The sequence below is a fragment of the Lactuca serriola genome, chromosome 3 (genome assembly GCF_051521515.1).
Source record: "Lactuca serriola cultivar US96UC23 chromosome 3, Lser_US96UC23_V15, whole genome shotgun sequence".
NCBI lineage: Eukaryota > Viridiplantae > Streptophyta > Magnoliopsida > Asterales > Asteraceae > Lactuca > Lactuca serriola.
The window spans coordinates 128,853,093-128,871,226 of NC_136410.1; the positions used below are offsets into that span (position 1 = coordinate 128,853,093).

General features: G+C 41.9%; 1 pseudogene; it reads left to right on the top strand.

Annotated features, from left to right (window-relative positions):
- Nucleotides 1–232: 232 nt before the first annotated feature.
- On the top strand, nt 233–10,899 carry LOC145095708 (maturase K pseudogene; annotated as a pseudogene).
- The last annotated feature ends 7,235 nt before the right edge of the window (nt 10,900–18,134 follow it).

An 18,134-nucleotide genomic window follows, 5' to 3' on the forward strand; every position in this document is an offset into this window, starting at 1 on the left:
TAGGAAGAGTTTAGTATGAGATGAGCAGTAGTAGAAGAAGGGACTTGGTAGATTCGAGGCAGTTCTTAAGGAAAGTACGGATCGATGTTGAAGGTAGTATGGGCCCGTACTACTGAAAGTATATGATCCGTACTCGAATCAAGGAAGGCTAAGATAAGACCGAGAAACTTGTAGTGTATGTGATCCCTCATGTTATATTAGTATTCTAATGTTTGTCATTATGTGTTTCAGAATGGTGGTTTTACGCCCTAGACCAGCAGCTGGCAGTTCAACTGTCGGAGAGGGATCGGGTTTAGGCTTTGGAGTCGAGCACCTAGATGAGAAGAGCAAGGGGTTTCTCTCCTCAGAGATCGCTCGTGTTATAGTTGAGGAGACCCCGATGATCTTCGAGTCAATCAAGGAGGGTATTCTGGAGCTTATGGATGAGAGATTGAGTACGTTCCGCACTGAGGTGGCGGCCATGATGGGGTTGCGCACGCTCACCTTCAGGGAGTTTAGGGCATGTGGAGCTCCCGATTACCATGGGGCTCGAGACCCAATTGCTAGTACCAGATGGTTGGCAGATATCGCCAACGCATTCTGCACCAGTAGGTGTCCTGGGGGGGAAAAGGGTAGGCTTGCGTCCTGTCTTTTGAAGGACAGGGCACGTGACTGGTGGGAGGAAGTCTGGAGACCCATTAGAGATGAGACAATTCTAGATGGGATGACCTGGGGTGATTTCACGACCAGGTTCAGGGTTGAGTTCGCACCTGTCATTGAGGTGCAACAACTTGCTAGGGAGTTTCAGGACCCCCAACAGACGACTGAGACTGTGGAAGAGATTACCGCCAAGTTTAGGGAGAGGGCCCTTCTTGTTCCATAGTATGTGGTGGTCGAGGAGATGAAAAAGGCCCGATACCATGAGATGTTGAGGAGTGACATTAGACAGTTTATGAGCCGCTCCATCTCCAAGACGCTGGAGGACATGATTGATAGGGCTCGAGAGAGGGAGTTGGATTTGGAGATGGAATAGAAGAGGAAACCAGAGGGGGTCCAGTCAGGAGGCTCGGGCAAGAAGCCTAAGGTATCAGATCACAGATCTCAGAGCCAGAAGAGCCATGATCATTGTGGCAAATGCGGCAGGATGCATGATGGGACGTGCAAGGCAGGGAGATCGGGCTACTACAAGTGCGGCCAAACTAGTCACATGAGCCGAGATTGCACAACTACTACCACCACCACATTAGTATCAGACCTGATTTGCTTTCGGTGCAATCATAGGGGACACAAGCGGTCCCAGTACCCGAGTTTAGCATCAGCAAGGAAGGTGGTAGAGCCTTCTCCTGCCACTTTGAGGACTACAGATGGCCGTCAGGTCCGGGCAGAGGCGCCTACAGCGCGGAGCAGGGCATTTCAGCTTACTGCAAAGGAGGCACGAGTAGCTCCTGACGTGGTGACGTGTATGTATCTTTCTCTTATCTTTGTATTTGATATTGTTTTGTTCCTCATGTTTATGAGTTATTTACAGGGTCGTTCTTAGTGAACGACATTTCATCTATGGTATTGTTTGATTCGGGGGCTACTTGATCATTTGTTTCGCTTGCACTTAGCAAACGATTCAGTAGAGCTATGGGGAGCTGGATTGCCCACTCGACGTTGAGATAGCCGATGAAAGGACCTTCAGGGTCGCAAGGGTTCATAGAGGATGTACACTACGGTTGTTTGATGTGCAATGCTCAGTGGATCTGGTTCCTATTCCCTTACGAGGGCATAAGGTTATAGTGGGTATGGATTGGTTGAGTCCTAATGGGGATGTGATTGATTGTGAGATGCAGTTAGTGAGGGTTCGCACTCCAAGTGGATGAGAGTTAGTGATTCCGGGTGAGAGGCCACAACGCGGACCGATTCTTTGTTTGGCGGCGAGAGCGAGGCGCTACTTTCAGCAGGGATGCACAGGATTCGTCGCCTACGTCATGGAAGCCTGGGATAAGGGTAAGGCATTAGTTGATGATGTATCAGTAGTGCGAGAGTACCCGAACGTATTCCCATAGGATTTTCCTGGGATACCTCCAGAGAGAAAGGTTGAGTTTCAGATTGACCTGGTCCCTGGTGCGGCCCCGATAGCCAAGGCACCATATCGGTTGGCTCCTCCCAAGATGCAGGACTTGTCTACGCAGTTGCAGGAGCTGTTAGACGAGGGTTTTATCAGGCCGAGCAGTTCTCCTTGGGGAGCCCCGATACTGTTTGTGAAGAAGAAGGACGAGTCGCACCGTATGTGCATAGATTGCCAGGAGCTGAATAAGGTAACGGTGAAGAACCACTAGCCACTCCCAAGGATAAATGATTTGTTCGACCAGCTTCAGGGAGCATCTTGGTTTTCCAAGATTGATCTATGGTCCGGATATCACCAGATGCGAGTCAGAGATGATGATGTGCAGAAGACCGCTTTTAGGAACCGCTATGGTCATTATGAGTTTGTGGTGATGCCGTTTGGGCTCACCAATGCTCCAGCCACGTTCATGGACCTCATGAATCGCGTGTGTAGACCAATGTTGGATCGTTTTGTAATAGTATTTATTGACGACATCTTGGTTTATTCCAAGACTCAGGAGCAGCATGAGGATCACCTGAGGGAGGTGCTAGAGACCATGAGCGGGAGACTTTTTGCAAAGTTCTTCAAGTGCGAGTTCTGGTTGTGCAAGGTGCAGTTTTTGGGTCACCTCGTCAACCAGAAGGGTATATTAGTTGATCTGGCCAAGATAGAGGCCGTTATGCAGTGGGAGGTCCCGAGGTCTCCATCCGAGATTCGGAGCTTCCTGGGTTTGGCAGGGTATTACAGGAGATTTATCCAGGACTTCTCCAAGATAGCAGTTCCGCTGAACCGACTGACCAAGAAGTCGGTGGTGTTTTGTTGGGGTCCTGAGCAGTAGACAGCCTTTGAGATGCTCAGCCAGCGACTGTGCGAGGCACCGATTCTTACCCTGCCAAAGGGGTTGGATGACTTTGTAGTCAACTATGACGCTTCGATCATAGGTATGGGAGCAGTGTTGATGCGGCGGAGCATGTAGTAGCTTATGCCTCGAGACATTTGAAGCCTCACGAGGCTAACTACCCGACGCATGATTTGGAGTTGGGGGCGGTGGTCCATTATACTATCTACACGGACCACAAGAGTTTGAGGTACCTCATGGATCAGCCGAATCTGAACATTAGGCAGCGTCGGTCGTTAGATTTAGTAAAGGATTACAACTGTGAGATCTTTTACCATCCGGGTAAGGCCAACGTAGTGGCCGAAGCCCTGAGCCGCAAGGTGGTAGCGGCTCCGATCCGAGATATCTATCTGAGGATAATAGTGATCACTCCACTGCTGGAGCAGATTAGGGAGGTACAGGTTGAGGGCCTGAAGGAGGAGCGCCAGAAGTGCGAGAGGATAGTCGGCTGAGTATCTTCGCTTGATTACGATAGCCGAGGATTGTTGACCCTGCATGAGAGGTTCTGGGTACCGTACTGGGGTGGTGTACAGCAGCTGTTGATGGATGAGGCCCACAAGTCTCGGTTCTGCATCCATCCAAGGGCGACGAAGATGTACACAGATCTTCTACCTGATTACTGGTGGCCATGCATGAAGTGGGACGTAGCATGGTATGTGGATAGATGCCTGACCTGTAGGGAGGACAAGGAAGAGCACCAGAGGAACCACAACAAGATGCAGTCGTTAGACATTCCCATGTGGAAATGGGAGGATATCACTATGGACTTCAACTAAGCTTACAAGGACCGCACGTGGGGTTGATTCGATATGGGTCATCGTGGATCGGATGACCAAGAGTGCCCTTTTTATACCGATACAGGAGAGCATCTCGGCCAAGAAGTTGGCCTAGATATATGTGCGAGAGGTAGTGGCACATCATGGAGTGCCTGTCTCGGTGGTGTTAGACCGAGATGTCCGGTTTACTTCCAGGTTTTGGAAGCATTTTCACGACGAGATGGGTACTCGTATCTATTTCAGCACCACTTTTCACCCTTATACATATAGGTAGAGCGAGAGGACGATTCAGACTCTTTAGGACATGCTTCAGGCATGTGTGCTAGATTTCGGTGGCAGTTGGGATATGTATCTTTGGTTAGCAGAATTTTCATATAACAAAAGCTATCACTCCAATATAGACCGGCCTCCCTTCGAGATGCTCTACGGGAGGAAGTGTAGGATCCCAATCTGTTAGGGTCAGTTCGGTCAAAGAGCCATGGGGAGTACGGAGGTAGTACTCAAGACCACGGAGCGGATTTAGCATGTCCGGAGCAGGCTCTAGACGGATCAGAGTCGGCAGAAGAGTTACACCGACAAGCAGTGTTCGGACTTGGAGTTTCAAGTGGGCGATATGGTCCTCCTGAAAGTGTCACCCTGGAAGGGTGTTATCATATTTTGGAAGCGGGGCAAGCTGGGCCTCAGGTTCATTGGTCCATTTAGGGTTTTGGCCCCGGTGGGTCGAGTTGCTTATCGACTAGATCTTCCAGCAGAACTCAGCTAGATCAACAACACGTTCCATGTTTCTCAGTTGCGGAAGTGCTTAGTGGATGATTCAACAGTGAAACCCATTGAGGATATTCAGGTTGTTGATAGCCTGAATTACATCGAGAGACCCGTGGCGATTTTAGATCGCAAGTCGAAGGAGCTAAGGAACAAGAGGGTAGAGTTAGTGAAGGTGCAGTGGCAGCACCACAAGGGTTCGGAGTGGACGTGAGAGACCGAGGAGGAAATGAGGGTGCACTATCCAAAGTTGTTTTCAAAGACATCATACTTCAAGGAAGAAGTATAAGACAAGTGGGGGAGAATTGTAACATCTGGTCTCAGGTACGCATTTAAATTCAAGCCAAACTTCATATTTTACCCTTGGACTCGATGAGTTGGAAGCCCAACTCGTCGAGTAGGATCGACTCCGCGTCGGGGGACTAAGTGACCTCCTCGACGAGTCGGAAGACCGACTCGGCGAGTAGGAGCTGTCTCAGTGAAACCCTAATATTTAGGGTTTGCACCCTATTTAAGCAACATTATAGGCCTCTATTCCAACCTCCATCACCTCTTGAGCATTAATTTCGAAACCGTAATCCTCCATAAGTGAATTTGAGTTTTCTTGGTTATTTTGAGTGTTATTTGGTGTATCTTGAAGCTAGTGAGAGAAATGGAAGATAGAAGACTCACGGGAGAAGGAGTAAATCCAGGAACTACACCCCATTCGCCATCTTTTCTGGTAAGGAAGCTTCCAAATTGATGTTCTTTCTCTTAGATCTATTTGCCCCCATATTAAGAAGGTTTTGCCTCAAAAACCTTTGTCCTTGGTGTTGGGACGTCCCAAGTGGTTCATATCTCAGATGTAGGTCCTAGGAAGGGTTACATGGCATAAAGGTGCGACGTTATGACCATGAGAACCCCCGTGCATCTTGTAGATCTCATTTTTGGGTCTTTTGAGCTTAAGGACCCATGCATGGATGTAAAGTCCTTAAATTTACGTGTTATATCAACCCTAAGAGGCCAGATCTACCCCTTGGATGAGATGAGATTAAAATAAATCGAGTTTATGGTCATGGACTTTAGGGCACTCGACGAGTCGTTCTTGGGACTCGACGAGTCGGGGATTGGTTCCCCAAGCCTTGCTATTTCTGAAGAATCTGGTTGAGTCTAGAAGGGGGACTCAACAAAATGGACGTGATTAAGGACCTGCAAATCATCAGACTCGGCGAGTGTAGGAGCAACTCGGCGAGTCCAAGGCAATCTCCCAACCCATGAAGACAGACTCGGCGAGTTGCTATTGTAACTCGGCGATTCATAGACTGGACACATACATATGATGAAGATGAACTCGACGAGTTGGTTGAAGATAGTCCCGATGTTATGGTTGAAGGAGAACTTGTCGAGTTCTTGCTAGGCTCGACAAGTAGAGTCGAGGATGGAGTCATTTCGAAAGTATATGGGCTCGACGAGTTGGTGGACCAACTCGGTGAGTCAAGTGAACTGGAGGTTGTCTTTGACCAGGACGTTGACTTTGACCAGGGGTAAAATGGTCATTTTACCCTAAGAGTAGTTATCAGTTTTTGACTAAGTGTCCTTTTGGAATTTATATCCGGGGAGTCAGCAGAACAGTAGACATGGATTTCTCGTTCGGATTTCAGCAAACAGTCAGCTTTACGAGGTGAGTTTTGCTCTAGTAGGAAGGGATCTAAGGCACCAATGCCGACCCGTTTAAGTAGTTATATTATGTCAGGGTAAGCCCGATGAAGTTCATATGTTTCCGAACTTCGGTCAGATGCTGAGGCGGTCCCAAAAAATAGTTACGTATGTGTGATGTCTTTGTGATTCATGCATGTTGTATGTTTTATGTTATATGTTATATGTTATGTGCTATGTGTACCAGGCTTCAGCCCGATGTTGGGGCAAGCCCAATGTATGTTAGTTTATATGTTATGATTTATGTGTTCCGGGGTAAGCCCGATGCCGGGACAAGCCCGATGTATGCTAATTTGAATGTTATATGTTATATGTAACAACGTAAAATTTTCATTTTTAACACAATAAAACTTGTATCATAATTCTCAAAACACTTATTTCTCAAATGTCAACAAAAGGAAACACAATCCCTGAATCATAAAAACAATCTTATGCCGGTGTGTACAATCATGTCGGTGCCTTGTCGTGATCCTCGGAACTACCTGAAACACACAACACATAACACGATAAACATAAAAGGTTAGTTAGTTCCCCAAAATACCACACTCAGCACAATAGCCACTCAAGACTATAACTCAGTTAGAGCCTCTGGTCGATGTGTCTCAGTGGGACCCTTTGGTCCCACAACTCATATGGACCATCCGGTCCCTCAACTCAGCATCAAAATATAATACTCATACACATAACACAAGTAAATAGCAGGATATCTCAATACACAGTTCATGCACATAAGACCCTCTGGTCACACATAAGGTATACCACACAAGGTAAGTATAGTGAGAAGACTCACCTCGCAAGCTAATGAAAGAAAATCTCGTAATCAAGATCGTGATCTCTACTCCCGGATCTAGCTCCTGCCTAACACATAATAATTATCCCTAATTAATATTAGCCCCCAAGAAGCTGGACTAATCCCTTCCTATAATCTCACAGAAGGGGAAAATACCATTTTACCCCTCCAATGGTCCAAATGTCCAAATGTTGACCAAATCCTAAAAGTCAACGAAAGTCAACTCTAGTCAACGGCCCAACTTTCACCAGACTCGTCGAGTGCACTCAGGTGACTCGGTGAGTCCATGTGTGTCCTCTGAATCCTCTTAAGGCCTCACTCGACTCGTCGAGTTGACCTTTCACTCGATGGGTTACCACTGATCACGAATCGCGGGGCAACCCGATTCGACTCGTCGAGTCCTTCCATTGACTCGGCGAGTTTCCTCCATGGAAATAATCAAACGACCTTCTAAGGTCAGATCCATTTCTCTAACTTATAGATCTGACCTTGTAACATCCATAAAATTTAAGCCAATTTAAAACATTTTAATCCATTCAAAAACCATTAAGTTAATAAAACTTGTTTTCAAAACAGTTTCAAACATTAGAGTATCCCTGGGACCGAATCACAAAATCATGAAATATGAGGAGCAGTACGATCACGCCTTTGCCTTGCCACGATCACCTGATGTACCTGAAACAATAAACTAAAACCGTAAGCTCGAAAGATTAGTGAGTTCCCCCAAAATACACATACACACATAACCATACACATACAACAATAAACAACATACAACGGGTCCGGTCAACCATCAAGTTGGAATACCCCTGGCCCTCAACCGTCGGGTTGGAATACCAACATACCACGAGTCCGATCATCCTACCAGGATGGCATACTCTCAGCCCACTACCATCGGGTTGGAATGCCCATGCTCCTACACCTACAACAACTACTACTATGGGTCCAATCATCCCTCAGGATGGAATACCCCAGGCCCTCAGCCGTCAGGTTGGAATGCCAACCTACTACGAGTCCAATCATCCTACCGGGTTGGAATACTCCTGGCCCACAACCATCAGTTTGGAATGCCAACATACTATGAGTCCAATCATCCTACCTGGATGGAATACTCCTGGCCCACAACCATCGGGTTGGAATGCCAACATACTAACAAACAGGTGCACTTACCACATAATCACATAATAGTCCACATAAACTACGTACTAGGGCCCTATCATCCTACCGGGACAGAATACCCTCTACAACTGCTCAAACATGCGCACATATCACAGGTAATTTATTACCAGCATACAGACAGTCCAACCAACTACAGGTAACTAAGCATAGCCATATCCAGTCTACTAGGATGCCGATCTAACCGGCCATAATATCATATAATCATCCATTCTAGCAAAATACCAAAATAACATATCACAACAGCAATTACTCAAAAAATAATTCAAAGGGCCGGCCTTGGTGCCATAGACCCTTGGTATAGTGAGGATAACTCACCTTGCAACTACCGAAATCCTGCGAATCACTAACCGTTGACTCCCGGAAATCCCAACTATCACATGATAAACACCAAGTTAGAATCCAACATGACTTTCTAGGCCAAGTGCCTACACCACTCCTTAAATCCATTTTCCTTTTATTGAGCCAAGTCCCAAAACCAAGTCCTTATGCAAAGCCTAATATTGGCCCAATTTACTAAATTGGGCCCATCCTTCTAATCGGGACTAGATCCAAGGTCCATAATAATTATTGGGCCCAAATTACTCCATCTATACTGTTCAATCAAGGCCCAAGCATAGCTAGCTTATAAACAACCCTATACTTCATGGCCCAAATTCGAAAAGCCAACAGAGGGCGTACGCTGGGCGTACTCCTCTGGTACGCGGGGTGTATGCACGTCTATAAGAAAAATCATTTCATGTGCTTAATGGCTCAAACTTTATCCTGTTTGACATCCATAAAGCTCTTAACTTAAGGTCTTAACCCATTAAGGCCTTCCTACTTCACACATGGGACAATCAAAACCATTGGGACCTCATTTTTCTCACTCAAGACCTCTCCTATGGACAGAAAGGACAACTTATCTTAACCAAAACACATCATGCATCATATTGGGGGGGTTTTGGGACAATAATGGTGTCAAAACTTCACAACACTTAGATCTACACAAAATAGATGTCAAGCAGGAAGCTTTATACCTTTAAATAGTTGCAAAAGGTGATGCTATCTCAGATCCACAAGCTCCAACCACCAAGGTTCCTTCTTTGCAAACCTCTTCTTTCTTCTTCTAAGCTTTTCTTTGCCAAACTAAGCTCCACAAGACCAAACACACCCAACAATGGAGATAGAACGGCTACTAGGGTTTTTCTGAGGATAAGGTACCAGATAAGGAGGCTAGGGTTGATCCTTTATGTTCTTTATATAGTGGCTGGTCCTAAAATTAGGGTTTAATGACTCTGAGCATACGTTGGGAGTATGCGTCCTTACACCCGCGACCATTTACTCTGTTACGTTGGGCGTACCTACGCGTGTCCCAAATTGCATGCATGGCCTTCCTCGACAATTTTTTCCATTAAGGGCCATAAATGTCAATATCTTCAAAGTTTCATAACTCCTTTATTCTAAGTCCGTTCCCGACGAACTTTATATCCACGCAAAGGCGACGAAAAGCTGAACGCTTCTAGAAACACACCCCGGTTCGAAACCTTCTTGAATGAAACCCATTGCCCATAAAATACCAAAACACCCTTACTCTTGATCTCGAGCATCCATAAATAACTACTTTTAGAACAGTGCGTTACAATTATCCCCCACTTAAATCTGATTTCACCCTCGTAATCGCCAATTGCCAATTCTGGCTACTCAAAATCCCGAAAGGCACATTCACACCCCTAAAGCATGACGATCCCCAGGGGAGGCTAACCACACTGGAACTCCAACTCGAAGAGATACATACTCATTCCCATGCATTATCGAGTACCTACCTCTCTGGAATGCCATTTACTTGGAAGGTTAGATTGGATCCGTCTCCCAAACATGCCGCCCAAACTAACCATCGCCTGACCATTTCACATTGCTATAAAAAAAAAGAACTACTCATCTCTAGGAACCTGAGTTTCCAGTTTGTACTATAATACCTTGTTTTGACTGTATCACACTATGTATCATTTGATAACCCCCAAAATCCTCTACCTTTTATTTAAATAGAATTTCATTTGGAGAAATTCCAAAGCTATTCAGGGCTAGATAGATCTCAACAACACCACTTCTTATATCCACTTATCTTTTAAGAGTATATTTATGTACTTGCTCATGATCATCGTTTAACTAGATCGATTTTGTTGGAAAACGCAGGTTATGACAATAAATCCAGCTTACTAATTGTGAAACGTTTAATCAATCGAATGTATCAACAGAATCACTTGATTCTTTTGGTTAATAATTCTAAATAGACTTCATTTTTGGGGAACAACAAGAATTTTTATTCGCAAGTAATGTCTGAGGTCTCTTCAATCATTATGGAAATTCCATTATCTCTGCGATTAATATCTTACCTAGAATGGAAAGGGTAGTCAAATCCGATAATTTATGATCAATTCATTCAATATTTTCTTTTTTAGAGGACAACTTTTCACATTTAAATTATGTATTAGATATACTAATACCTTACCCAGCCCATCTGGAAATCTTGGTTAAGGCTCTTCGCTATTGAATAAAAGATGCTTCCTCTTTGCATTTATTAAGATTCTTTCTCCATGAGTGTCATAATTGGGATAGTCTGATTACTTCAAATTCAAAGAAAGCCAATTCTTCTTTTCCAAAAAGAAATCATAGACTATTCTTCTTCCTATATACTTCTCATTTATGTGAATATGAATCTGGCTTCCTCTTTCTACGTAACCAATCCTGAAAACAAAACCACGAGTCATATTCTGCTGCCGACAACACTTGCTCTCTTTGAACTCATACCCAAACGTACATACAACAATACCCTCACAGAAACCAACACTCACACCTGGCCCAATCAGCCTCGGGCTGGAATACCAGGCATGCCTACGACGGGTCCGCTCATCCCTAGAATGGAATACCCTCGTATCCCTACATATGTTTTGCCTAATCAACCCTTGGGTTGGAATACCAAACACATCCAGTCCAATCAATCATAGGGTCCGGTCATCCTCATGATGGAATACCCTAGATTGGCATACCACTACACACATACTCCATGGTCATACCCCTGTTGGAAAATCCAAGGATCTCTCCTCACATCCCTTTTAAACTCCTTGGATTCAACATAACTAAGTGCAACTCACCCAAACCTCAACAATACGTGTATCCCGACCATGCTACCGAAGGGAAACATAACAATCACGATCTCTACGCCCACGACCTAGCAGCATCAATCGTTGCCACGACGTCAACACCCCTCTCTACACTGTCCACTGATAGATCACGATGCCATTCCATAACACATATACTCAGCACCTGAACACCCGACTGATAAACTTATATAGGGTCCTCATTACATTTCCTTGACATATTCACCTCTTGAAGACAAACCCCTTAATTGCTATCAGCATAGCAGTATCCTCACTGCTTGCTCAAAGATTCACAATACAAGCAGGGTTCCTACCGTAACTGGACCGCCTCATTGCACCGCTCCCGAACCGACATCCAAACTGCGTCAGGCAACATCCTTCAAAACATCGCCCCATCCAAGAATTTCCAATTCTCCTCCACTTAGAGTACTATCTACTGTCTACCAGCGGCGATGCCGGTACGCGACCCAATCGTCCCAATCTGAGACAATGAGCTTCGAGGGATCCGAGTTCCTGTTGATGATCCCGAATCCTTGAATCACAACCTCTCCTTCCCTAGAATGCATCATCGGATACTACCCCTCCATAATCTCTAAATAATAACTTCTTACAAGCATCCATTAGACTCTAATAAATCATGTAGGAAACAAACAATCTCATAACAATATGAACAAGATATAACAGAAAAGACATACCTGCTGTCACCTCTGGCGCTGTCCCGGTCTCCTCGGTCACAAGCTGATAGGCACACCCTGGAGCCTTTGTTGGCTTTACTCGACCATGACCCCCATCAGTAAGTCTCAAAGTGGTGCTGGGGCCTGCACTGGCCTGGCAGCCAGTAGAGGACACTAAGCCTTCATATGGCCCACCACATCACAATGATAACAAAGTCAAACTCTGACAGCTGGAACTGTTGGATTAATGTCTAAGTCCATAACTATAATTGGTAAGACTTGACCCGACCCGGCATGGTCCATTTGGGTTGCATACCATCATGCACTTGGATAGACTATAATGAGAGAAATAAGACACTTATGGTTATTAATATATTATAAGTTCTAGTATATTAATAATAAGAATAATAAGATTATTTAATTAGTATTGATCAAGAATTAATCTAGGATTAATTAAGTGATCAAAAGAAGACTAATTAAATATATGGGTTGATTGTGTAAATCATCCATACTTGTATAGTGGGCTAATGCTCCATGGATAATCAAGTTGGGCTAAAACCCATAGGATGGTCCATGGATGCTCCATGGTGTATTTGTACCCATGGATCATGGAAATGAAAGGCCATGTCAATTAGGGTTTACATGGTGTAACCCTAACTATATAAGCATCTTATTCTTGACCAAAATCGGCCACTAGTGTGTGAAGTAAAAGGGCTAGCCGATTTCATGAGTTGTAGAATTCTCTCAAGTTATTCTAAGTGTTTTGGTGATTGTGATTCCATTTGAGGCTTCCACACTATTGGGGCTAGGCACTCAAGCTTCATGAAGACTTTCTACATCAAGAGGTATGTATTCTATCTTGTTACATTCATTGTTTTGTATGCTAGATTAGGATAATACCTTGGAAGTTCTTATTTGCATGTATAATAGAGAAAACATAGATCCAAGGTATTTAGGGTTGCATGTACACTTAGGAGTGTTAGAATGCTCAAAACCCAACAGTGGTATCAGAGCCTAGGCTTGTTTTCTTGTTATACCTGCAATAGAAGCTGAAAAAAAAACGAATTTGTTGTTGTCTGATCATCAGACTCGGCGAGTCCATCAGGAGACTCGGCGAGTCCATGCCTAAAAAGTGTTGAAATCGATCCAACTCGCCGAGTTGGTTCATGCACTCGACAAGTTGGACCCCCAGACAGCATAAACTCGACTTTTTTGGCTGGAATTGGACTAGGAACATTACCCAAAGATGTTTTGGACTTATAAACTTGTTTTTGGTGTGGTAATGTTCATGCTAATCCAATTTTAAAGATAATTGTCAATAGATTCATGTTTTGTATTAGTTTAAAGTGTTACTCTAATTACATGAAAAAGTTTGATTTGAATTATCTTGTTCTTATGAGTTGCTTAGATTAATAGAAAAGTTGAGTGAAATAGTTGTTTTCAATCCAAATTAATCTAAGAGTTGATTCTAAAATGTGTTTTTGTAACTTGTCCTCAAGTTATATGAAAAGTCACATTTAAGCTTCATAAAACTCATAAAAGTTGGCAATGGTTACAAAAGATGAAGAGTCTTGTCCTTAAGTTATGGAGGTTCAAGAGTCACTTCATTAATAAATATATAAATAAAGTGTAACCTTAAATTAATTCCTTAAGTTATAAAATAAAGAAAAGTTAATTCTTTTAATTAGTTTAAAGTCTTCCATAACTTGTCCTCAAGTTATGGAACTTGAAGAGTTTTTGGATTAAAACTACTTTAAACACATAAGTTATGGAATTAATTAGTTTTGAATAGTTTCAAAACTTGCCCTCAAGTTTTGGAATTTGTAAAGTTTTCACTTATGAATACTTTAATTCCAAGTTAGCCCTTAGAATTTTAAAGAGTTAAAATTCAACCCTTATACTTTATAATATTATAAGTTAATAATATATATATATATATATATATATATATATATATATATGTATAAGAGTAAAGTCAGTCTTACCGCTAGTACGCCTCATTCACGAAGCCGGTCTATAAGGTGGGTATAAGGTTGTTGCCTATAAAATGGCAACTTAATGGGTGTCCACTCTCACACACCGCTTGCTTGACTGGTGGAGGGTCGTTAGCCGAATGGGTTTGACAAGACTATAATTCTCCCTTCATTAAAAGTATTAATGATAAATACTAAGTAACTAAACTCTTAATAATACCCAATCTTAGTTACTTAGGAAAAATGTGAATAAGGTGCTAATCCATGAAATTACACTTTGCACTTTGATTAAGTCGGTTAGTGGAGCGTGTGTGGTTAACCGGCACACTAATGCGTATTTAACAAGGTAGGCAAAGGGTAACTTAATGTTTATCATAGTATCGATGGAGCGTGTGTGGTTAACCGGCACATCGATTAAGGGGTAAACACTTAAGGGTACCAAGTAATTTGCATGGTTACTTCACACCTTGTTTTGTGATCCTCGGCATCCCAGTCACAAAACCTGAAGGGCACACTCGAGATTGAAACATGCCTTTGAACAGTTCAATGAATCTCAAAGATCTAGGAGTTTCAAAACCAATTAAAACCTAATAATACATTTCGTTTATCTTGGTGGAAATTGGTGAATCGTCATTCACCTACCTTCAAATATTTTATAGCTTGGATTACGGCATACCTCTTCTAAGTTATAAAATAGTTTGTTAGGTCCTAGCCTTAATATTTCATATTGGGTGTCATATTAAGGACTTTAAAATTCAACTATCTTGAATGTCTCCCAAAAGATGTCTGGTTTAGACATTTATGATCTTCCCAAATCTCTTGAAACAAGCTTTCCTAAATGAAGATGATGTCCCTTGGAAATCATACTTCATTCACCTCCTCCAATTATTCTCCCTAACCCACAAGTTCTTGAAAAAGTTTAAGGTCACTCAGGCCCTATTGGCAAGGCAAGGTCTAGGTGTGGTCACGTCTTGGAGATGTAGTCACATATTGACAAGCCGGGAGAGTTGGGTGTCAAAGTCTTGAGAAAGTCGGTGGTTCAATCACTTTCTAAGTCACATAGTGAGTTCCTTTGGGACACCTATGAAACAGACTATGACAAGACCCTTAATGATCTTATCTATTTGTTAAGATCAACTTCCTTAAAACTTGATGGACATTGACAATAATGACATTGGGTATCTAGTAAAGCATTCTCTTCCCAATGGAAAGGGATCGGCCATAGTCAACTCGGTTGACCAAATGGTAAAGAGAAAAGCTAAGTCTGTGATAGTCCCGTGTCCCATTATCAAAGGGTCCATATGTTTATATTGCCAAAGGGAGGGGCATTGGTTACGAAGCTGCCAAATTTACCTAAGGAGGTTAAAGTCAATAAGTTTGACTCTACTTCAGGTAAAGTCCACTATCTAACTCTGCTAAGTTTCTATTCTGAGATTCTTATTACATGATGTGACTGGGTCACATGTTGATGTTTTAAGAATCAAAGAAAAGTGAAGAAACTTAAAGAAAGAATATGCTAAATCTGATCGCGTAGATGGTTTTCTATCGCGTAGTTTGAAGATCGGATTCTTGAGCTACTTCTTAGGAGTTATGAGATATTTCTTAGGAATAGATAACAACAAGTTTTCATATGGATTGTAAGGATAAGTTTTTCCGCAAAAGTTTTAAAATAAAAGGAAATTTTTGATTTTATTTATTTTAATATATCCTTACAATGGCATTTGAGGAAAATTGTTGCTTATAAGATTCCATTAATAGCAAGAGTGGAAATATGAAATTGATTCTTTCATTTGTGGTAATGTCTAAATTTACCAAATAAGGAAAGATTCTCATCAACCAAGTTTCAATTGGACCGGGACTTGGAATCACGCAAGTTGTATTGCATGATGAATGAGAACTTTCAAGTATTGGAAAAATTAAGACTAATTACTCGTTCACACGGATGTGTGAGTCAAGTAATGGACTAAGGGATCGAGTACATAGTCTTGTGTACTGATTAAGTCCACCACAAAAGATTGATAAGACTATTCGTCATAGTTTACTAAAGCTCAGTAAATATGATTATACTTACAAGCTAAAGTATAACTCTGAGACATTAGAAAAGGTTCCAATGTATGGCAGGGCGAATAAGAAGAATCAAATTAGGCAGAAGGATAAAAGTTTCTCAAATCTGAAAAGATGGGAGAGTACTTTAGTATCAGTTTTTGTGATCATCTTAATGATTAAGAAACCATAGCACAATTAGTTCTCTAAGGAAATCTTAGTGTATTCTTATGACTAAGAAGAGGAACTTGAATTGTTGAAATGGTTAAATCAAGAAGATGAGTCATACTTCGTTCCAATACAAGTCTTAGAGTCATACTCCAAGATTGTAACTTGAGTGACATGTCTCAAAGAAGGTTTAAAACACTTGTCAAATGTAAGAATAAAAGTTTTCTACTCTTGTACATTTGAAATTGGTAAGTTGTGATGTTTTGGATAAAACAAAGACCAACTAAGGCCAATTGTGTGAAGTGTTTTTCTTGATTAGAATCCGCACTATCTCTTGGATGTTTGACAAGGGAGTCTTATATGTCAAGAGGACAGTGGGAGTCTCAAAGGTCTTGAAAGTCTCAAGAACTAATCAAGAATAAAACCTGAAGTTCTTCACTAGCACACGACTTGAGGTTTATAACCTATCGTGTTGACATATTCTGTGCCCATTCCAGTTAAAGTTGGTTTTGCATATGAGTTCTTAGAGTTCTCAATTTGTTGAACAATAACTTGGAAGCAATGGCAGGCCCTTGAGCTGCCAGGTGGCAAGATATTAAGATTGAGTTCAGTCCATATGAGTTTGGATTTGTCATTAGTCTTGTCTTGTGACTATGGTTTTGACAATTCACATGGATAAGAACACATACACCATTAAATCTAAGTGTCATAAGGTTTCTCTCCGATTCATGAAAATGATGGTGAGGAAACACTTTCACTAAGTAGATTTTATCTAGATAGCAATTGTGATATTTGCATTCTCAAAGTCATTAGTGGAGCGTGTGTGGTTTACCGGCACACTAACCTGGACTTGTGAGAAGTGGAAAAAAGGTCTAACCATTATGATTACGGCATCCCTCTTCATAATTGTTTAGACACACAAGTGTGCTATCTAAGGGAAGGTGTATGATTTTGATAAAGTCTTATCAAAACAATCTAGTATCAGAAATCTGAACTTTGGTATGAAAGTCAATGAAGTATTGATTTCTAGAAGTCCAGCTGATTTCTGAGTACATGTCAAAGCTAGTGGGAGCATAAGTGTTATGCTAATAATCATCATGTTAGTGGGAGCATGATAATTATGATAAGTATTGCAAGTTAGCAATGTTAATTATAGAAAACAAAAGTTTCAATTGGGAAAGAGTTGTTTTGCTATAATTAAGGGAGATGAAATTATACTTCATCTCAAATCTATAAGCTGGGTCCATTATTTGCGTTCTAAAATTCGATTATGATTACGGCATCCCTTTTCATAATCTGAATTATGAGAACTTGGCAAATTGAAATGGAAATGTTATAGCAAAAGACTGGTTTAGTCTTTATGTGAGACATCATGAATCGTGTCCCATATGCTTCGGATATAGGATCGATTACATGTGCTATATTCATCCTTTCTAAAATTTTCCTAATGCCTGGGGCATTAAGAAGGGAAAAGGTTTAGAACTGGATATGACTAAAAGGATTAAACAATTGTCGAGGACAATCTAAGGTTTTCCAAAGATTGGTTGCTCAAGGACAGTTGGAAGTATAGTGATAATTCTGGAAGGACCATATTGACATAATCTGTAAGGAGGCAACTCTTGTTCAGAAGTATCTGTGTAAGATTAAGGAAAATTAAGGCAAGAAGAATGTTTCCAAGGAACTAATCTCCTTTGGAATGCTCTGTAATGTTTGTTGTCAAGTCTTTATGACTTTGTGCATAATCATTACAAGAGGATCAATGCATATAAGTTTAGAATCTAACAGATTTCAGTAAATGGCATGAATTTGGAATTCTTGCATTTGCGGTAAGGATTTGGGTGTATGGCATGACTAGTGTTTAGAAAAAACATAGTGTACATGCTTGGAGCATGGGACAACTATTGTTTTAAATTCAAGAATAAAGTTGATAGCTGAAACAGTATACAATGAATAATGTGTAATCATATG